The sequence below is a fragment of the Vulpes lagopus genome, chromosome 15 (assembly GCF_018345385.1).
Source record: "Vulpes lagopus strain Blue_001 chromosome 15, ASM1834538v1, whole genome shotgun sequence".
NCBI lineage: Eukaryota > Metazoa > Chordata > Mammalia > Carnivora > Canidae > Vulpes > Vulpes lagopus.
This window is the reverse complement of record NC_054838.1, coordinates 29,934,136-29,957,126: the sequence shown is the minus strand read 5'-3', so window position 1 is coordinate 29,957,126 and position 22,991 is coordinate 29,934,136. Positions and strand designations below refer to the sequence as shown.

The 22,991-nt window shown below is 47.1% G+C and overlaps 1 protein-coding gene across 2 annotated transcripts in view; it reads left to right on the top strand.

The window, feature by feature from the left end:
* TENM4 (teneurin transmembrane protein 4) overlaps positions 1 to 22,991 on the top strand; it is a 731,611-nt gene that overhangs the window by 206,538 nt on the left and 502,082 nt on the right. The window lies entirely within an intron of this gene.

Sequence of the window (22,991 nt, the reverse complement as noted above, 5' to 3'; positions counted from 1 at the left end):
GGATGAAGTAGTATCAAGCCTTATTTTACAGTGTAAAAAACTCAGACATTCTTCCTTCTGCCTGCTTGTGAAGCTCGTACGATTTCAGGGGTCAGCGTAGTCTTCTCATTGGGATCTCTTCCAACTTTGGAGCGACCAATTCTCTTAACAGTAAAGGCAAAGAGTCCAGGCCCTGACCCATAGGCTACCCAGGTAGCCTCCCCAGATCTACTTGGTGAATCTTTCCCTGATTGCCACCTTGGTGCCTGGCCCTCTTTCCCTGTTGTCCTTCCTTTGCCCACCGCCCCCTTGCCAGCTGTCTACTGTCAGATTCATTCATTGCTCTCTTAGATAGAACAATATAACTCATCCTTGTTTGAATCCACAAGGGCTATTTCATATCCCAACAGGCTCCTACTGGCATTCTCCCCTCCAAAAGAATTCTCTCTCAAAGATACCTTCTGACTTATTTTCAAGCCAGGCAGCTTACACTGTGGCCAGCATTTTGAAATAACATTGTGTGTGGGTACACTTCTTATTGTACTGTATGCTGCAAAATAGATGCAGTACTGGAAAACATCTAAGATTAAAATGAAGAGAGCTAATTAATGAGAAAGGAAATGGAGCAACTAATGTGATTTAAAATGGTACAATACAAGGTACTGTTGTACTTTCACAAGTTTAAAAACCTCCATAAGGTAACTGTTTTCTCAGAAAATGTAAATTACTCAAACGAACTAAAAAAAAAAAAAAGAAAAGAAAAGAAAGAAAGGTAGAAAAAAACTTTTAAAAGATCCTAGGTGGGATGCCTGGGTGGCTCCACTGTTGAGCCTTTGGCTCAGGGCATGATCCTGGAGACCCGGGGTCAAGTCCCACATCAGGCTCCCTGCAGGCAGCCTGCTTCTCCCTCTGCCTATGTCTATGCCTCTTTTTCTCTCTCTCTCATTCTCTCTGTCTCTCATGAATAAATAAATAAATAAAATATTTAAAAAAAAGGATCCTAGGCAAAGGGAACATTGAGAAAGATTTTAATGGAATGATTTATTTTTAAAAGGCCTCAGGTAAGATGATTTAAGGCTGAAACTTCCCAAGTATCAAGGCACAAATGATCAAATGATTCCCATGCTTGTAAAGTGGACAAGTGTTAGGATTGTATGGCCTTGTGTTTAAATTGTGACTTACTGGGGGTATCTGGGTGGCTCAGTTGGTTAAGCATCCAACTCTTGATTTCAGCTCAGGTCATGACCTCAGGGTTATGAGATCGAGCCCCATGATAGGCTCCACGATCAGTAAGGAATCTGCTTGAGATTCTCTCTCTCTTTCTCTCTCTCTCTCTCAGATAGATAGATAGATAGATAGATCAATCTTAAGTCCTGATTTATCGTTTACTAGTTGCATGGCCATGGATGAGTTACTCAATCTCTCTGAATCTCAAGTTTCAATAGGAATTCAGCAATGGAAGTGGTCATGGAGAGACAGAGGAACCCACGTGGGCTTTCTCAAGGAGTTGGCCTGTGATGGGCTTCATTTACCAAAGTTCACATTCTTGCTTGGACCCCCTTACCATTACAGGATGGACTTGCAAGTTGCCTGGCCTATATAATGGGGGAGTCTATGCCATGGAAGTGCTAAAGACCTACAAGTTCTGGTATTACTTCCTGCGTATCTACCATAGTACTTCCAGCACTCAGTTTTCTCATCTGTAACACCACTGTAGGGGACTCAGATTAAGTACTTCCTGTGCCCTGGCATGATGCTAAGTCCCACTTGCAGGAGCCCACTTAATCCTCAAAACAGCCCTACAAGGTAGATGCTATCATTGTCCCCATTTATTTTTTTTTAAGATTTTATTTATTTATTCATGAGAGTCACAGGGAGAGAGAGAGAGAGAGAGAGAGAGAGAGAGAGGCAGAGACATAGGCAGAGGGAGAAGCAGGCTCCATGCAGGGAGCCCGACGTGGGACTCGATCCCGGGTCTCCAGGATCAGGCCCTGGGCTGAAAGCAGCGCTAAACCACTGAGCCACCGGGGCTGCCCCATTGTCCTCATTTAAAAGATGAAACTAAGACAAAGGCAGTCACAGGCCTTACCCAAGCCACATGGTTAAATAACAGCACCAGGATAGGAACTCAAGCCATCTGACTCCAGAGGACTCCAACACCAGTTTTCTGCTTTGACTAGTACCTGGTTCTTGTAGAGCCTCTGACAGTTGATGGCATGATGTCATACACCTCTGCTCATCTCATCACTGTTAGGTGTTCTTACCTTTATAGGTAAGACAGACCTGGAGAACTCTGAAGTGACATACCCAAAGTCATCCTGCCAAAAAGGGATTATCCAGGACCTAAATCCAAGGTTTCCCTCTGGCTTTTGGGAGTTCCCATCACTGTGGGGGATACAGATGCAAGATAAGCCATGGCTGTGTCTAAGTAACCCGTGGCTTACTTACGCAGAGTGCAGCTAGTGAGCACAGCCACCACCCTAATATTTGCCCCCAGAGAGATTTGCCAGGCCTCCTGCCTCCACCACCTTCCAGAAGCTTTCCCAACCTCTGCGTCCCATGGGAATTTCTCACTTCTGTGATGTCCTGAGCTCAGATGCTTCTTAGTATCCCCTTGGTATTACCACTGCATGTCATATGCTCGTGTCCTAAACTGCTCAGGACTCACTCAGGCCTAGTACTGCCACTTTCTGGCAATGAGATTATGTGTCATTGTGAAAAGGAGATAGCAATGCTACCTTCCTTCAACAGTCATTGTAGTGTCAGAATACATGGGACGGTACCTCAACTCTGGGCTTGGCCCTTTCTGTCTTTATACCTGAGAGCCCTATGCCTCCGTTTCCTCCTTCCTGGTTGGGGACAATGACGCCCAGCCCAGAGGCTAGGGTACCAGTGAAATATGTAAAGCATTGAGCAGAGTGCCCCATGAGTACTAAGTAAATCCTGATGATTGGTATTTTATTTCTGATGATGGTGATGATAATGATGATGATGATGATTACATGGAGGTTACTCCCTTCGCCCTTCTGAGCACAGGGACATGTGTCTTCTGTGCTGTGATGCCCAATCCCTATCTATGTGCCATCATATCAGAGTCAATGAAAGCAGGTGTACAGGACAGAGCATGAGCCCAAGATCCAGTGCACCCAGGCCCCTGGCACCTCCTGAGTTGGCCCCACACTCTGTGATTGACCTCCCTGAATCTCAGTTTTCTCATCTATAAAATGAGGATGACAGCATCTGCCTCATGGGGTACTTGGGAAATTAATGAGCAGTGGATTATGAAAGTATTTGACTCAGAATATGCAGAAGCAAATATGACTTCCTTTCCTCTCATTGGTTGTATTTTTCATGGAACAGGGCCATATTTTTCACAAAAGGCATATTGCTGCAGTTTCTGTTGTTGTTTTGATTTGGTTTGGTTTGGGTTTTGGTTTAGTAGGACATTTCAAGGTTGCTCTGATGAGGAAGTGTTAACCTAGCACCTGCTCTGAGCACAGGACTATGTGAGGATACAGAGGCCCCAAGGTCTTCTGATATTTTGCCCATGGCTCAATGGGATCAGATTCTGGTGCAACTAGACCTGCAGAAACTATTCACCTCAGAACACCTAATTTTAGGGGTCCCATTCCTTTGAGTTCCCAAGTCAAGGACAGCTTTCAAGGAAATGTTTATTTTCAAGTAGATAGAGGAATACAATCCAGACAGCACTCCGAAACTGTTAGCTGCATATTAATCTGCTGGGACTAATATCATAACATAATTAGTATAGCAGTGCTCCCAGCTTAATTGAAAATGCTGCATATGAGGGGCAGTTAATGAGAAATGCAAGGCTTGATGATTCAGAACTGCTGAGATTTAGCGGTTTAGTGGGTGTAGCGAGGAAATGTTGGATTTATTTCCCTTTGCTATTCTCTTTGTACATCTGGACAGGAAGGGCTCTGAAAGGAGTTACTAACAGTACGTATGGTTAGAGAACTTTGATTATCTGGAAGTCCCTCAGCTCTTTGGAAGCCGGCAGAGAGCCAGCCAGGCAGGAAACCGGAGAAAAAGCCTCCGTGGCAACAAAACACATTGCTATTTGTGTGTGTACCACAGTCCTTTCACTTTTCTGATGAGAAGTGCTCTCACCCCCCATCATAACCTGTCTGTTTTGTCTTACTGTGTACAAGAGCTTAGTGAAGCTAAGTGATCTGGTCCCCCGAGCATCAGCAAACTAGCAGCAGGGCCCCCTCCGTTTAGTCCCCAAGTCAGTAGGGGCTTCAGGGCACAGAGTGTGTTTGGGGCCCAGGGGAGATGAAGACACTTGAGAATGAATCCCTGCTCTTAAGGAGCTTATAGTTTGGGGGCAGACAGATGTTGTCTCAGTCATGCTTCTTAGTTTTAGACAATGGAATCTACTCTGGCTACTTGAAATCAGAAAATGGATTCAGACAGGATATTAGGTGGCTTGCAAACTTTCCAGAGGGGCCAGAGACCCAAACTTGGATGCCACAGGACCAGAGAAGTCCCCAAATGCCACATAGGCCTGCTGGAATGCGGGGTCTTGTATCCCTAGTCCTTGGGTCTCAGAACTCTAGGAACTGGACAGTAGAACCTACGCTGTAGCTGTCTGGATTAACTGTTTGTGGGAAGCCTTGAGTCACCTGTGACAGCATCTGCCCCGTGTTCCTGTGGGTGCGTTTGCTCCGTGGACCCAGGGTCTGGCTGCAAGGGAGTCGATGTGTTGTTTCCAGCTGTGCAGCCTCTGTGGAGTGAAAGGCACCCTAGACATGGGTGACTGTGGGTGCTGGCAGAGCCAGTCTATGGCACCTGCTGGAGATGGTGGCCAGATTGTTAGCGTCCAACGAGCCCGGTCCTATTGAAGAGCTATGCTCCAAGGGCTGACTCACCATCTGGCAAGGTGAATGACAAAGTCAACACAAAGTGACACCTGAGTGCTGACAAGTAGGGGGCCACAGCACGAGAAAGAGTAGGCATGGAAACACCAAAGGCACAAAATACCAGGGCCACTTCCCTCAGGAAAAAAAATACCACGACAGAGGTAGTAATCACAAAGGCATCGTTGTAAGAGAGCTGAGTCAAAAGAGTAGCTGTGCACAATCCTTAGCCATTAAGGAAAGTTTAGATTGTATGCAGGAGACTTGGACCGAGGACAGGAACATCGCTGAAAGGCTTCTGAAACGTTTCCCCAAACAAAGATATGCATTTCCCCCCTATTTGGAGCTGCAGAACTGAGCTGCACACACCTGGAGCACTGTGTACTCCCTGTATTTTGTATCATGTAACCTGTGTCCTACAGTCATAGCAGGCAACACCGGCATTGTGGCAGCATCAGAGCCTGGACTCACACCCCCAGAATAAGTACCAGGTGAGCCGGGACCAGGAACCACGAGTTCCCTTATGGGCGGCCAGGCTCTCCCAAACAGAACTGCAGGCATGTTCAGAAGATGAGTCCATGGTTTACAGGATGGCAGCAGCTTCCTCCTGGGTCTTGGATGAATGTAGAGGGGAAAGTCTGAACCACGGGCTTGAGGGGTCAAAGAAATTAGTCTAAATAGGCAAACAATTTCAGCTAAAAAAAAAAAATGTCTTAATTCTTATTCAGAGGCTGCAGGTGAGACTTAGAAAACTAAAAGAGAATGCGGAGGGATGGGGGTGTTAGAGGGGAAAAAAGTAGTTTCCATAGCAGCACAGGCCAATTATCAATTTTTAAAAAGATTTTATTTATTTATTTGAGAGAGAGAGAGAGAGAACACGTGAGTGCAAGAGCAGTGGGGAGGGGCAGAGAGAGAAGCCGACTCCCCAGGAGCACAGAGCCTGCGGAGCCGATCCTAGGACCCTGAGATCCTGATCTGAGTTGAAATCAGGAGTCCGACGCTCAACCCCGGAGCCACCCAGGCTCCCCTCCCCACCGGTTATCAATTTTTGAACATGACAAGCCTGATATGTATTTAAGCATTTATGTATATACTAATAGTCATATATTTATGTATTTGAATCTACATAGAGCCTGGCACTAAGGCCTGTTTCTCCCATCCTCTGATCCAGTTTTTTGTTCCCTTCTCTCTGCCTTTCCAAACTTCCCTGCCTCCAGTCCCTGCTTGGTCCCTCATTGACAAGATTATTAGCAACAATGCTAACTTTTTTTTTTAAAGATTTTACTTATTTATTCATGGGAGACACACACACAGAGAGAGAGAGAGAGAGAGAGAGAGAGAGGCAGAGACACAGGCAGGGGGAGAAGCAGGCTCCATGCACCGGGAGCCTGACGTGGGACTCGATCCAGGGTCTCCAGGATCAGGCCCTGGGCTGAAGGTGGGCACTAAACCACTGAGCCACCTGGGCTGCCCAACAATGCTAACTCTTATCGTCGTGTTACCATTAAGGCCCTGGCTTTCCTATCTTGTCAGACCCCAGAACTAGGAAGAACAGAAGCTCCAGCCCAGATCCCAACCCCATACTTCTTGTTCTACCACTGGGCCACGTGCCTTTGAGATTTAGCTAGAATGTTTGCCAGGGAAACTTCCAGTGGATTTCTTAGTCTTCTGCTCTTTGCATCCCTGCCTTTGAGATTTAGCTAGAATGCTTGCCAGGGAAACTTCCAGTGGATTTCTTAGTCTTCTGCTCTTTGCATCCCAATAAGGCTCTGTGGCTTCCCTGAGTTCAGTGCCAGCGACTTGGTTCTGGAAATCCAAATGCTTCAGCAGCTGTTGCCGTCTGTCCTCATCCAGGGGCAAAGCCCAGCACAGTGCCTGATTGGCCAGGATGTGGGAGAGGCTTCAGGAGCACGCTGGTTGGTTCTCTTCCTAAGGGAAGCACCAGCATTGGGAGATGAAGCTGCCTCCATTCCCTCATAGTGATTACGTGCACAATCACATTTGCAGCAGGTGTCACTTAAGAGGGTGAAACCTATTAAGGGGTCAAATGGGGAAGCAGAAAGCAGCCTGAGAAGGCCGGGGAAAGGCGCTCTCTGCAGAGGTTGAGGGAGTGAACACTCAGACTTTTCCTGAGCACTTGACACTCCTCATTCACTTTCCCCTAAGCGTTCCCAGCCCAGCCCAAGGGTGGCCCTTGGTGCAGAGGTGACCAGGCCCTATTTGAACCAATGAAGAGTCAGAGTTCACAGCCCTGCCTTGAAATGCCCAAGGTCGTTCAGCCAGGTAGGTGGAACCGACATGGGTGCACACGCCTGTACTGGGAATGGCATGTGTGTAGCATTCGGGGTTTTGTTTAAGCCCAGAGGGAGCCAAATCCTCTCTGATTTCTTTCTAGTTTTCACTAGTGCCCAGCATAAAGCAAGTACCCAGTAAATACTCTGTAGAGCCATTGTCTCCCCGTTGCTCAAGTGAGGAATGAGGAGTCCAAGAGGAAAGAACATCAAAGGGAAGAAAGTGCCAGGCATGTGCAAGCTCATTTAAATTGGCATTTACAATCAAAAGTGGGAATTATTGCCCTCCTTTTATACGCAAAGAAACTGAGATGCAGACAAATGAAGGCACTTGCCCAAGGCAGTGCGACTAACAAGCAGCAGACTTAGGATTCGAACTCAGGCCCACCTGATTCCAAAGTCTGTGCTCCTTGCACTACATTGAATAGCCTCCCTTGAGATGCATCACACTGCACAGGCCACTTCATGCCCTCTCAGGTGACGCCGTGTGGGTGGGGAGCTCAGGGCCGTCAGACTCTTCAGTGCAGTTGTGTTGAAAGAGCCCTTTCCTTCCTGCTCAGTCCTTGGGCTGAGTCAGAATGGCCTTCCGTTCTCTCTGGGCGTGGGCCATCTTAGCCGAGGCCTACCCATTGGAGGGTCGTGAAAGGCCACCCAGAGGTGGGGAGAGAGTATGTGCTGGAGCTCTGCTAGGCCTGTTTCCTTACTAAGACCAGACTCACCATCTCCTTGCCCCCCAGTATGAAGTGATACACCTGGGTCTCTATCTAGCCTAAGTGGGGTTAGGCTAGATGGTGCAGAGTGTGATACACTCTTCCCATCTCCCTGCCCCTGTCATAATCTAGATGAGTGCATTAGCTTCTCTACTGGTCTTCTTTCCATCCCTCGTCCCAGCCTAGTCTTCCATCTAGCAACAGATGAACTTTGTAAAACATTTGTTTTGTTCATCCGACCAGCCATCCAACAACCTTCCCATCTACCCAGTAAGTATCACTGGGGCATGTGAATATTTGCCTATCCACTCTGTATATATACACATATACTATGTGTCAGGCCTCAGGCTAGACTCGTGATACAGAGTCAGATAAGAAATGGTCCAATCTGTAGTGGAGAGAGATGCATAAATTACAGGGCCCGTGAAGGGAAACTAAAGGAGTGGCATGTGACTCAGCCTGGCAGCCTCAGTGGGATCAGAATTTTTAAAGTCTAAGTGAGGAAAGGGTTAGGAATCCAAGGAGAGCTACTGAGCGCATACCAAGGTTTGGCACTGCGTTGCACATTTCAGGAAGTGCAAATACATGGGAAGGTCAGAAAACAGGTGGTTGCTGGGAAGGCAGAAACCAAAGCATGGTGTGCCTTGTTCTGAAACTGGGATTTCATCTTGTTGGCAGTCCGATGCCATAAATGGTTTGTCTGGTAAGGAAGCAATCTGGGCAGAGAGCTGTTAACCAGTCCGCTCTCTGCATCTCACTTGGGTCCCCTGGCAAGCTTTTGTCCACGTTCTCACCTTCAGCCAGACCAGCTCAAGGCTCCTTTCCTGGCTGTCTCACATCCTGCCTGAACAACACTTTTATTCTCCCAGACACTGCTTACCCATAAGAGTTCCAATCACACTCCGAGAAATTCCTTTTTATTCTCTCTCTGTTTGGGACTCAGTGTGTCTTGAATGTCAGTGTAAGTCACTGGGCCAGCGGCTGCCAAGCGTGTGGAGATGAATTGTTTTAGGATGCAGGCAGCAACTCCGGCTCCACTTTATCTGCCCGTCACTCTGGAGTACTTGGTGGGAGCGGATAATAAACAGGCCACCTGCTACCTCCTGCTTTTCTAATCATCTATCAAAGAAATGGAAAACCCACTCGCTGTCCTTGCAGAATGCAGGTGGGGTCCGCAAGCGCATGTTCAGTTTAAGAGCAGGTAAGAGGAAGGACTCAGGTGTGGGCCATACCGCGCAGGCTTCTGCACCTGAAGAACCTGCCCCAACGTGCGGTGTCGGCCCCGCCCCACCTGGTCCTCTTTTCTCACTTCCTGCCAGCCCTGGCACCACCTGAAGTGGTCCCCCTCACTGCCTGCTCCTCAGGGTCCCTCATCCGTTGCTGCCTCTGAAGAACAGGGTCAGAGTGCTCAGCTTTGGGACTTTCTGCATTAACTTCACCTCTCTGAGTTTGGTTTCCACATTTAAACCTCAGAGCTAATACTTGGCTTGATCAAGCTGCAGGGCTGAGTGAAACAAAAGTGTTAGCATATGTGAAGAAGCTTTGTAACTGCCTGGTGGAGAGATCTTTACCTCTATTTTACTGATTAGAAAACTGGAAACTCAGAGATGTTGAATAACTTGCCCAAAGTTACACAGCTGGAAAGTGGATACCCTGGATACAGGTTCCTGTAGCTGTGGATCACATCCATGTCATTCAGCTAGTATGCCTGACTTTGGAGTTAGTGTATAGCAGGTGCTAAATGAATACCTTTGAATGACTAGCTACAAAGCATAGTGTGGGGGTGTGGGGAGGGGGATGGTTGCTAATTTAGGTATAATGGTATTTTGTTTTTGCTCTAATTTGTATTTCTTTGATTACTAGAGAAACTGAACATTTTTTCCCACGTGTGTATTCACTTAATATACTTATATAGCACACTCATGTCTGTTCGCAATTTATTTATTGGTGTCCTAAATTTTTTCCCACCTCAATTGGCAGCAGATCCTTACTGAATGTTTATTAACCCTCTTCTATCTTCCAAGCTACATTTTTTCCAGCCTGCTGTCCTTCTTACTTGATATCCTTTTTGTTATGCAGAATTGTAAAGTAAATTTAATTTTCATTCATATTAATTTCTGTGCATGTTCCATTCATAATCAGCATCCTAAAACCCCAGTCAGGGTTTAGAAGTAGGTTTCTCCAGGCAACGTATACCCCTTTCCCTCCCCCACTGAGTTTGGCAGGTTGAAGCAAGCATCAAATGAGGTAAAAGCAGGTACAAGTGAAGTTCTAAGCCCCAGGGCCCTTGCTAGGCAGCCAAAGGACAAGTCTTTTGCATTATAAACATATGATTGGTTTCTGTGTGTGCTTTACTGAAAACATTTGACTTTGATCTTAGTCAAAAGGCCCAGGGACTCGCTTTTAAAGTTTACCTGATGGCACCCATTCCCCTACCTGCTGCCTGGCCATATTATGGTGACTGGATGGCTCCTACAGTATCAGAAGACTCAAAAAACTGAAGCCTGGGTTAGTTATTGGTAATGACTGCAAAAAGTGCTCTAGACTGGGCTTTATGGACTGTTAAGTGCTTTTCCATCCATTTTTTAGCTGGTCCTCACAACAAGCCTCTAGTAGGTGGTAATATGATTTCTATTACCTGCTGAGAGAATGGAGGTTCAGGTTGTCCATGTCCCCATGCTGGTGACTGGGAGAGGTAGCTCCATCCTTAGATGTCAGAGCTGCTGTCATCCCTGCCTTGCCAAGTGAGTTCCTGGGGATGGCCTTGACCAGTAACGGAGCAGCAGCAGTATTTGAGGTCAGAAATTCAGCTCTAAAAAAAAGACAGGCTTCACCCCTGCTCAGGAACTGATTCTAAACTTCTGACTGCACAGTACATGGTCTATCCCTTCCAACCACACGGAGATGCTGCTCCAGAGAGTGTGGGTGATGTCCTGAAAGGAGCAGTCACTAATGACAGTCCCCATGTCCTCACATAGCCTGTAAGGCATGCTACTTAAGTGCCAGCTTCCACACACTCTACCTTAAAACAGCAGTTATCTTACCAGCAAAATGGGTTTATTGCAGGAATAGCAGAGGAATTGCAACTTGCAACAGGGAAACTATGGCAACCATAGGCATTTTTGGAGATCAAAGGAGAGGAACATTACTTTCTAAAGAGAGGAGGAAATTGGGAGGGGTCCTGTGGAATGAAAGTCCATTGGCAGAAAGCAAGAGTTCAGAGGTTTCTCATTGACTGACTTGTGGTATTTTCTTACTGGCTGAGCTTGTTGCTGGACAAGGAGAAAATCTTCCTTCCTTGGGCTGTTAAGTAAATTGGGCTTCTCCTGTTGGGAATGCAAGGTCCCTTTCTCTGTTGGGGTCTGAGGATGAGTTGTAGGGCATGAGAGCTTCCCCTTCTGCCTCCCAACTCCAGTTTAAATGAGATCTCCTTTATTCAGTTCTATACCAAGACCTTCCTATGTTATAAAGGATCGGATCCTTCCCTGGAAGTTCACAGTCCACTGGAAGAAACATAGATGGACCCAAACAACTACAAAATTATATACAATACCCCAGCATTGTCCTTCATTCCTTCAGCAAATATTGAGCATCCTCTATGTGCCAGGCACTATCCTAATGGAGCTGTAAGCACAGCAGACAAATATCATGAAGCTTATACTCTGGCAGAGGAGATAAACAATAAGCAAGTTAATAGCATGTCAGATGCTGAAGAGTACCGCCAAGAAATACAGGGAAAGGGGTTGGGAGTTTTGGAGGGAAATCACAATTTTAGGTCAAGCAGTCAGGAATGGACAGAAATGTACAATGTAGCACAGAGAAGAAAGGTTTCTGGTACCAAGGGGTGAGGTGGCATTATTGGCAGAGGAACAGGCATGAAAGTGAGAGGCTACAGACATGTTTGGGAAGTTGCAAGCAAATTGAGTGCAGTAAGAAGAAAGGAAGGAGAATTCAGACTTGATGCCAGAAGGGTCAGTTGAGGCCACACTGAGGGCTTGGTGTGTCCCAAGGGGCGAGGATGCCAGTGATCATAGGAATGCTGTGGTGAGTGCAGAACACTTCTACAGCTGCCTCCCTGACCTAGTGGCCAAGGGCTTCCCCACCCTGGGCCAGAGGCATGATAAGATGTTAATAATGGGGAAACTGGATGCACAGTATGTGAGAACTCTCCATGTAATTTTTCTGTAAATCTAAACAGTTCTAAAAATATTTTATTAAAAAAAAACATGAGACATGTCATAACAAGTTTGGAAAAAAAAGTGAAAAGTGGGAAAACATTGAATCCCCAGATTTCATTGGTTTTCCTGTCTCTGGATAAGATTCTTTCTTTTCCCACTCAGTTTGTCCCCCCACAGATGTTTTCAGCCTCCATAAGGTAGAAGGAAGCATGTGTGGCTGTGTGGGTGGGCACGTGAGGTGGGAGAAGGTGGGTGGGGAAGCCTAGGTTGAGATGTGTCTATGCTGAAGCTTCAGTGCTGGCTTCCTCTCTGAGACTGCTAGAGGTTTCCAGGGAGGCAAAGCATGTGGCAGTTCATTAATAGCCCTGCTGTTCCACACCTGGTGGTCCCTTCAGGTCCTGGGGGGCCCATTGGTTCAGGATACTTCAGTCAGTCAATAGAAGGCCACCTGTGACAAGGGCCTGAGCAGAAGCAGAAAGCAAATGCATCACAGATCCCAGAGTTCCTCCTCTGACTCTGGGAAGCTGACCTCTGCTCGGAAGCTTGCCCACCAAGTGAGGGGCCAAGTCTCATGGAAAGTTTGCAAGCCATTGTCCCTCAATTTCTGGTGGGCTCTTTTTTTCCTGTGTCTCTTTCTCAGTTGCAGCCAGTATCTATCTGTTTATAGATACTTCTTCATATTCAAATTCTTCCTTAGTAACCAAGGATGCTCTGTGTCTCAGCAGTCACCAAAGTACTCTATTTTATTCCAGTTTCCATCCCCTCTCAATAAGGGATGGCTTCCCCACCCCTCTGAGTTTGATAGGATGGATGCTATCCCTATATAGTTGTAGCTGCTGCCACAGACAACACCTGCATAAGCCATATTCCATTAAGACTTAAATGTCTCACTAAATTTGCTGACAGATGTCTTTCTTGCCCTGTCTCAGTTTCATTAAACTCCTAGCTTCCCTACAGAGACTCAGGACACCCTAACCTGCCAAAGAATTCTGATGTTTCACAACTGAGCTCCTTGGCATCTATTGCATTAATGATTGGCCTTCCCCCATATTAGTTTACCCATTGATACAAGAAGTTGTATTCAAGCTGGCTAGACTCAAGGGGGGTGCGGATGGGAAGCATTTACCTGACTATGTATTCCTATGCTCCTCCTTCCAGGGCTGCTTCCCCAACCTTACAGGGACCCCACCTATCACCTATTGGGTTTGCTTAGAGTGGTCGGTTCTGCAATGACTCCCTATCCCACCTGAGTACTTCATGTCTGTGTGCATCCATCATACCAGGGGCTGCGGAGTGGGACTTCCACCTGCAGATTCTCTCTCAGCACCTCTATCAGAAGTTCAGCAGGAAAACAGAAAGTAATTTAGGCCTTTCCACAAAGGGAACTTAATATAGGAATGGTCACATAGTTGATGAAACAGCCAAGAAGCTCAACAGTACATCTTGAGACAACCCAGTTATCAACAACAACAGGAAACCACTAACATCCCTAGACTGGAGGGACAATGAGAGAAAGTGATGTTTCTAGACCCCAGGAGCTGGAGCCATTCTATAGGGTGCCTGTCAGGACCTGAAGCAACAGAGTTGCTACTACTAGGGGATGCTAAAATGAGAGAGAGAGAGATTGGCCCTAGCTCCACTCTTCTCACCTCCAACCTTCTGCCTTAGCCTTCCATTTGCCAAACACACCTGCCCAGAAGCTGGTAAGTAAGGGAGCCTGGACATTGCAATTCCCTGTGAAAACAGAGCGGGAAGTGTGGGGAATGGGCCTGGGAGCAAACCAACAGTTGACTGGCCTACCAGCCATTCAGGCCTCTCACCCCACCAACCTCTGTTCAAAGCTGAGTTGGCCCCTGCCCATTCCAGAAAACTGCTGCTCTTTTCTAATGTCTCTGATCGAGGCAGCTGGCAGCCTGATTAGGCGGCATATTCTTGTATGATCTCCTGGATTGAGCAAATAAGGGAAAAATCAGGATCCTCTACTTTGGGGAGGAGGTAGTAAACTACAATATCTATAGTCATCAAATCTTGCTCAGGTGGATAATTGCTTTCCCTAGTCCTTTGGAGAAGAGCAGTGACTCTTGTTTTGTAGGATTTTCAAGGTAGAATTCTTGGAATGTTTCCAGAACTTCAGGAATTCCAAGACTATTCTTAGAATAGTCTCACCTACACCCTGAATGATTATCTTCTCCAAAAGGCCAAGCCCATAATCCACACCTGACTACGTGACCATACTCTTCCCTGAGAGCCTGTGTTCGGTAGTTATTCTAGAGGGCTGGTGAGTTGCTTCAGGGAATCTCCAGCTGTTGTCTGAGATGGTCAGTCGTTTGCAGCCTGCCACCCCTCCCATTGCCTCTCCTTGAGTTTGGAGCCTCTGTTGCTGGCGTGGGAGCTCAGACAGGGGGGAATGTGGACAGGAAGAGTCCGAGGGCAGAGCAGAAGAAACAAAGGCCCCTAAGTTTGTGCAGCCAAGAAAATAACATGAAACGAGATGAGGGATTTGGGCTGGACTTGTTTTGTTTTGGAGCATTTCAGGGGGCCAGGCATGCAGTTGTGTTTGGATTGGGAAGAAAGGCATAACTGTGCAGAAGAAAATCCTTTTCAGATTTTACTGTAGCTCTTACTGGATTAAAGAAAAACCAAGAGGATTAAACTGTGTGAATGTATGAAGGTTGCTGCACCCAGACAGGAGGAACCCTGTCTTTTCCTGGGACATGTTTGGACAGCATTCAGAAGCGGCAGGCTTGCTTGTCCATCAGTCACCTATCTGGCAGATTTAGCATCGGGTGGAGCCATGCACGTTACTTTCCTTTTCTTTGCCTTAATAATAATAATTATTAAATATTAATAATGGCGTTAGTACTATTGGTCCAAAGGGACAGACCTCAGAATTAACTAATTCGAAACAGAGGGATCTTGACTCCTGCCTCTTGGAGTCCAGAACTTTCCAGCCAGAGAAAATGCAAAGAGATAGAGTAGAATTGGAATCGGGTTTTATTTCTGTTCTGTTTAAATTAGTTTTGTCTCTTTTTGGCTGCCCTGGTCTACTTCTCTTGCGAGCTTCCTTCTCTCTCACTGAAGACTAGCTTTTACCTCTCTATTAGTCTACTAGGGCTGCCGTAACAAAGCACAAACTGAAAAGGCTCAAACAACAGAAATGTACTGTCTCGTGGTTCTGGAAGCTCAAACTCCAGATCAAGGTATGGACAGGGCCATGCTTCCTACGTGTTTCCCTGTGAAGGGAGGGGTCTGTCCCAGGCCACAGTCCTGGCTACACTGCCTTGTGGTGGTCTCTCTGTGTCTGCCTGTCCAAATTAACCCCCCCTTTGATAAGGACACCAGGTATATTGAGCTAGGGCCCACCCCACAATGACCTCATTTTAATTCCAGTACCTCTGTAAAGACCCTATCTCTAAATAAGGTCCCATTTCCTGAGCCAATCAATGATGGCCGGGTAGTCTGGGTCCTTTAAGAATATGACAATTCTCATAGGACCCATGTATCTGCAGATCAGCTCGTTAATGCTCAGTACAAATCACCCCCAAATCATCATGATGTATAACAAAGGGCCTGTTCTCTCTCCCCATCCACTGGAGTCAGTAGACATGGTGAGAGCATGGGGGGGGGGGGGGTTGTAGTCGCCCAGTGGGGGCCCAGGCTGACACAAACCATGTCAACTCTGTCAGTCACGGTGCCAGAGTGAAAGGAAGCGCCAGAGGGTCCTCAACTGGCAATTAAATCTACCTGGAGGGGTGCACTTCTGCTTACAACCCACTGGCCGTAGTTGGTGACGTGGCCTCTTGGGGTGTGTGATCCCACCTGTGCCCACGAGGCAGAGAGCCAGAGTGGCTGCCAGTCAGCCCTGATGACCCACACAACCCACGTGATGGGCGCTGTGGAAAAAGTGGCTCCCAGAAGCCAGGGGATGCTCTGCCAAGCGTAAGATGGGGAGCTACACAGCAGGCTTGTGGGTGAGCACTCCAGAGGCCTCTCAGGCCAAAGAAAGGCACCAGGGAAGACCGTGAGGAGGGAAGAGCACCTTGGCCTGGCTCGAGTGCAGTGTGAGGCAAGGGTGGCCAGGCTGCACACTGGCGAGAACTGCCTGCTCTAAGGCAGGGTTTGGATTTTGTCCCAAAGACAGTGGGCCACCAACAAGGCTTTCAAGCCAGCTGCAGCATGGTCACACACGCATTTTAGGAACAGCAGTGGCAGCATGATCATTTGAAGGAAGGAAAGGAAGAGCACCAGAGGTGCGCAGAGCTTGGGTCAGCCTCAGTAGTTACTGGTGGAATCCCCTAGACTTAGCACCTCTTTGATGTAGGAGTGTAGCTTGTTGTGATTGCTAGAACAAGGATGGCTTCGTGAAAATGCTGGCATCTGCACTGGGTCCTGAAGGAAGAGGGAGAGCCGATGGACATCGGAGGGGAGGCTTTGCAGGCTCACAACAAAGCCGAGCAAAGCCCAAGGAGCTGGAAGCACTCTGGTGGCTGAGGACAAGTATGTGTGTTTATCCTGCACATTCAAATCCCAGAATTTTGTTTTAAGATTTTATTTGTTTATTAGAGAGAAAACAGGAGCAGGAAGGAGAGGCAGAGGGACAAGCAGGCTCCCCACTGAGCAGGGAGCCTGATGTGGGGCTCGGTCCCAGGACCCCAGGATCATGACCTGAACCAAAGATAGATGCTTAACTGACTGGGCCATCCAGGCACATCAAAATCACAATTTTTGATGATGGGCTTGAAGGGTTTAAAGGTGAACATTGGGGCACCTGGGTGGCTCGGTGGTTGAGCATCTGCCTTTGGCTCAGGTCATGATCTCGGGGTCCTGGGATCAATTTCTACATCGGGCTCCCTGCAGGGAGTCTGCTTTTCCCTCTGCCTCTATCTCTGCCTCTTTCTCTTTCTCTCTCTGTCTCTTGTGAATAAATAAATAAAAATCTTAACCAATGTTCACATTTATTTATTTATTTATTTATTTATTTATTTAAAGGTAAAGCAAGTTTGGGGAAAACACCACACTGATGCCACAGACTCCATCAGGTGGCTTTTTAGCACTCAGGGGTATCTGAGAATGGTTTCCTACCCTGTGTGCTTGCTTTATTCTAGGCAGAGGTTTTGCATGTCCTATAAGCACATGATCTTTCCCTGGTGGGAGCCCAATATCTCCCTTATTATTCCCAGGCAGTTGTGCCCTGAAACATACTCCCACTCCACTCCATCTCCTCTCTGGCAAACATCCCCGTGATAACCTACATCTTCAACCCTTTCAAAGACACATCTCCATGTGCTGCAGATTTGGGCAGCTCACCTGAGAAGGATTCATGAACCATCGCTTGCCAAGGCTATCATTGAGAAAGCCCCTTGAGTACACAGAGGAAGCACCCTAAGAGAGAACCCTATATGGAAATCTGGAGACCAGCTATAGACCATGAAGTGGCAAGTGAGCTCCTCCAGCCTCCGTGTGACACCACGCATCCTCACCGCAAGTCTGTGGCTGGCTTGCTGGACCCGCGGAGGACCTATAAAAAAAAATGTCTTTCAGGCCTTCATGAATGAGGATGACCAGTTAAAAATTAATGAGAAGATTACATAAAACCATCTGCTGCCTTTATTTCCCCCTGGGTGCATTAAAAATATGCAGCTGCTCGATGTGAAAAGTTGCATTGCCCTGCATGACTCACGGGCTGGTCCTGCACGTGGCAGGTGGAGAGGATGTGAGGTGGGAGGGGAAGTGAAGGGAGCGTGCCCACCCAGGGAGCTCCACCTGGAGCTGAGTGTCTGGAGCACAACAGTCCAGACCTTTCCACCCCCTTGACCTGCTCTCTGAAGGAGGTGTTGTTCTGTGTATGTAGCTGATCCTGCTGTTGGGTTTGTGTCTGTGTGTGTTTTTCTTTTTAATCTGAAAATTGGTCTTTGAGTCCACAAAATGCAGCTGCAGCTGCCATAATTAAAATGAAATAACCTGCTCCGTTCAGTCCTCAGGGAGAAAAACCTTAAAAAAAAAAAATCCATATTCTGAATGGACTCCAGAACGTGGCAACTGTCGTCTTCTCTCCCTACATACTTTGCAACAAGTTTCACGGCTTTGCTTTTCTCTGGAATCGGGGGAAAAGAAGGGCATCCACGTTTACTGAGCTTTTATCCTGGCCCCATGTACTCTGCAGGGCTGTCCCAACTGTATAACTGGTGTTTGAGTCCAGTCTGATGCTTCATTTCTTTTCCCACTGTCAGGCGCCCTCCAACGTCCTGTTAGACCCCAGACCTCTCAACCTGGTCCGATTCTGTCTGGAAACGTGGGAGGTTTGGTATTATTAAAATGTTATTGAAACTGTTGGCACATGTAATTGGCTTAGATTAGAAACCAAAGTTCTTAGAGGGGTAACAAGGTGGAGTTGGCTGTGCTAATGATCACACGCTAATGAGATGGTTTTCAGAGGATCAGATGGGCTCTTCCTGAAGGTTTTGCTTAAAAGTCACTCCTCAGGCTGGGAAAATAAAATCCCACAGGAGCTGAAGCCTTGGGGGTTTGTTTGGATCTCAAAATAAGGTAACTAAAGGAGAAAGTGGTTAACAATGTGCTAGAAATTGAAGATACAGCAGTCACTGACTTCAGGGAGGTCGTAGGCGAGTAGAAGCAAAGGACATGCTGACACAGGATTCTAAGACATTAGTAATGAACACCAGGTCAGAGATACATACAACTTGCTAGAATTTTGGCATGTTTTTTCCTCCAAAAATCTATTTCTTCAATTGGGACGTTGTGAGGAGTAAAGCAATCTCAGTGTGAGAGAAATGCCCAGAATGTTGAACATGAAAAAAGGAGAAGAAATTATTGCATGTTCTATGTCTATGCCAGGGGTCTGCAACTTAGCCTAATCCCTTATCATCAGTCCCATTTCCCACTTAATAATGAGGAAATGCACGGAGCTCGGTGGTTTGTCCCAGGATGCAGAGATGGTAATGGGGTGCCGTGTGATCCAGACCCCCTCTACTTCTAAAGCCCCTGTTATTCCCATCACACTAGGCTTCCTCTAAGAGAATGTGCATCCTTGATTGTCAGGTTATATACCTCACCATGACTTGTAGTTAAAATGAGGAAGTCATTTTTTTCCCCATTGAAAAAAAACTTCAAGTCTTAATAGCAGGCATCTTTTTTCTCTCTCTCTCTCTTTTAATATTTTATTTGAGATAGAGCATGCGCAAGGAGAGGGTCAGAGGGAGAAGCAAACTCCCCACTGAGCAGGGAGCCCAAAAAGGCTCCATCCCAGGATTCTGGGATCCTGACCTGAGCAGAAGGCACTTAACTGACTGAGCCACCCAAGCACCCCTAATTGCAGGTGTCTTGATAGGAGTCATCCATGGTCTTCTCCAGGCTACAGATATGACAACCGAGTTCAGGTGTATTGAATCCTCTGGGCAATCCTCCCCAACATTGTAGGTGACCCAGAGTATAGAAATGTGTGATCCCTCATGGATGCTGTACATGGCCTGAGCAGATTCTTGGGTATCCAAAAGATACCTGGGTCTGCTGCTCCTGCTACCATGGTTTAGCTAAGAAGGGGAGGATGAAAGCAATACTCCCTTCTAAGATCTCCTGCTACCTTTGGAATTCTCTGTAAGACACTGCAGTCTGGTGATTGGGGCCCAGCTCAAGGCATTGTCTTATCTCCTTGATTTGCGGTCACTTTGGGGAAAAGCACTTCATTCCACCCGGGCCTCTTAAAGGCATTCCAGAAAACAATCACATTCTGCCCACTGTAAGGTAGGCAGAAAAGTGCTCTGGAAACAGGAGGTAGTGTACCAAGAGTGTCAGGGGTTTGGGTGTCACACACTGGGTCACGGCGTGCTCTATCTAGTCCTTTTTCCAGGCTCCCCTGGAAAGCAAAAAAACAGGGTTTAGATTTCGTCTCCACTGCTTCCTAGCCAGGGGATTAGAAGCAGGCAACATAAATTCCCTAAAGTCTCCTTTTCTTGTCTTCGAGTCCGGAAGGATAATGCTTGCCTCATGCTGTTGTTTAGAAGGTTCCATGAGATCAAATACCAACCAACCCCTAACACTCTGCTCAACACTTGGCACGCAGTGAGGAGCTTGTACTATGCCAGCCTTGAGAAATTCATCTTCTTACAGCAGATCTCCCGTCATGTCACTTCTCTGTTTAAAAGCCCTGAGTGGCTCCTAATGACTCATTGAGTAACAGCCATCTTCTCTGTCTCAGTTTCCAGGGCCCTGTTTGTGGGAGCCCACATCACCTGCCAGGTGTGTCATCCTCTGCTCCCACACAGCCCATGTTCTGGGAAGCTGTGCTACACACTTCTTACCTGCTTCCCCACTGTGCTTTTCCCCCTTGCACAGAGGATCTGGCCTGTCCCCAGGCCACCCCCACCTACCACTGCCTCTGAGGCAAGGGTGAGCTGAAACGGTATGTTGTCCAGTAAGCACTCTCTGATCTGTCAGCCGTGCTGGTGTCTTCATTCCTCGAGCCTCTCGCTGCCTTTCATCTGTGTCTCTCTGACAAAACTGCGAGTCCTTACCTTTCCTCGCTAAGCCGTGAGCTTCCTGAGGGCAGGATTTGCTTCTGAGTCATCAGTGCATTCTGTATGACACTTAACCCTTATGACCTGAATGAATGAGTGAGCAAGTGAAGGAATGAATGAAGGCTACAATCCCTTTGTAGCCAGCTTTCCCCTCCATAAACTGCTAGTACATAAGTACCTCTTAAACCATCAGTCCACCCATGGGCATTTTCCTTTCACTCACTGTGGCACTTGTTGGAGGCCCTGGGAAAAAGAGAGAAATCAGGGCTATGAGTCGAAAAGGAAATAAACAGGAGAAAAGGAGTTGAGGTTTTCCCTCATGCCCTGGCAAAGAAGCAGATGGGAAAGGAGCTAAACTAGCTCAATGGATTCTCTAAGAGGGGAGGAGCCCTAAGGACCAGGCCAGGGTCCAAAGCCCAAGTCCCACATTGACCTGGACCAAGAAGAGGGGGGTTTGAGAGAGATCTGAGTATTTTGCATACATCCAGGACCCCAGCAGGACCCTTGCTGACCAAACCAAGAGCTCTGAGTCCTAAAAGCCACAGGTGCTGGAAGGGTGGGGAGAGGCCCCCACACAGGAGCAGGTGCCTGTTACCGTTGTTATAGCAAAACAACCTCCTGCAGCTCTCTGAAACTTTGGTGGGGCAGCTTACAATGACCCAGGCATGATAAATAGAAATTAAGGGCATAATAGCCAGTACTGCTCATCCAAGATGTGTAAAATGAGAGTCTGGGGCTATCTAGTGTCTTGCCTATTTCTTACTACAGGTCATGTAGTATGATTTTTAAAGGCTTTTTTTTTTTTTTTGGACACTTTGTCAATCCTGTTTCTGCCCAGCAGGTCGTCCGTCCTGCAATGTTCATGAGCCTGACCCCTGAGAGTGGGGAAGGGATTCTCTGTGCTTGGGCCTGATAAATGTTCTTGCCTAACAGAGCTCCTCTTTGATAAGAATAACAATTTATGGGCAGCCCTGGTGGCGCAGTGGTTTAGTGATGCCTGCAGCCTGGGGTGTGATCCTGGAGACCTGGGATCGAGTCCCATTTCGGGCTCCCTGCATGGAGCCTGCTTCTCCCTCTGCCTGTGTCTCTGCCTCTCTCTCTCTCTCTCTCTCTGTGTGTGTCTCTCATGAATAAATAAATAAAATCTTTTAAAAAAAGATAACAATTTACAGTAAAGAAACATGAAACTTAGATTAAGCTAGCAAGATGCCACACTTAAGAAAATTGTGTTTTTAATAGAGATGACCACTAGTTCCTCACCTGATGATAGACAGGAATGTTTTCTTAGCTAGGCTCCTACATATATTTGGCAAATAGGTATTCAGGGAGTTTCTCAAAAATATTTTTTTTTCTAAATGTTTTATTTATTCATGAGAGAGACAGGCAGAGACATAGGCAGAGGGAGCAGCAGGCTCCCTGAGGGGAGCCCAATGTGGGACTAGATCCCAGGACCCTGAAATCATGACCTGAGCCAAAGGCAGATGCTCAACCACTGAGTGATGCAGGTACCCCTCAAAAATAATTTTTACCTCAGGCACCTAAATGTATTCATCACACCGCCTTCTTTAGCCTGGTGCGTCTTTTATAAAAAAAGGCATTTGGGGCTGTTTTCAGTGGATGGGATAGTTGGTACACTAGAAAGTAAACAGATCTTCGGTCTGTTAGAGCTATGTTCAAATTTCATTCGACCTCTTGGCATGACCTGAGGCAGATGACTCAAAACCTCTGAGCTCCTCCTTACTTTTCTTCTGAGTATGGTAGGATTTCTTTTACTGGTATCATAAACCTTTATTGTGTACAAGTATCTCCTTAGGCATTGAGATCACAGATGAATCAAATTCATTATCCTAGAATTCTAGGGGCAGAAAGGACCCCACTGGTCACTAGGTTCAGAGTTTTCCTGTTTCACATGAGGAAACATAGGCCTAAAGAGAGGATGTGATTTGCTAGAGGTTGCAGTGACAGATGCACCAGAGCCAGAACTCTTGTGTGTGAGGAACTTGGCCCAGGTGGCTCCCAACCCCCATACTATGGTGTATCACAGGGAAGATCCATTCTATAAGGCAGGACACTAAGGTTCAAGGAGCTTCGTTGATGCATTTATTTAGCTGGTGAATCAATGTTAGACCTGTTGAGGAGGGTAGAGCCTCATGCCCATGCTCCATCCCCCGCACCCCTACTCCCGCATCACAGTGCCCAGTCAATCCTTCACAGCACTCTTGATTCACCTTTGCTCCAAGTCCTAACAGGGTACTAGGGTTGTAACGACGACTGATCTGCAGTCCTTGCCCTTGAGGAGTTTGGTCAGACAAGACCATTACTCCCACAGCTCAAGATGGATGAGAGAACAGGAAAGTATACCAGAGCTGCCAAGGAAAGCTACATAGAGGAGGTTCCTGTGGGATTCACAGGGTATTTG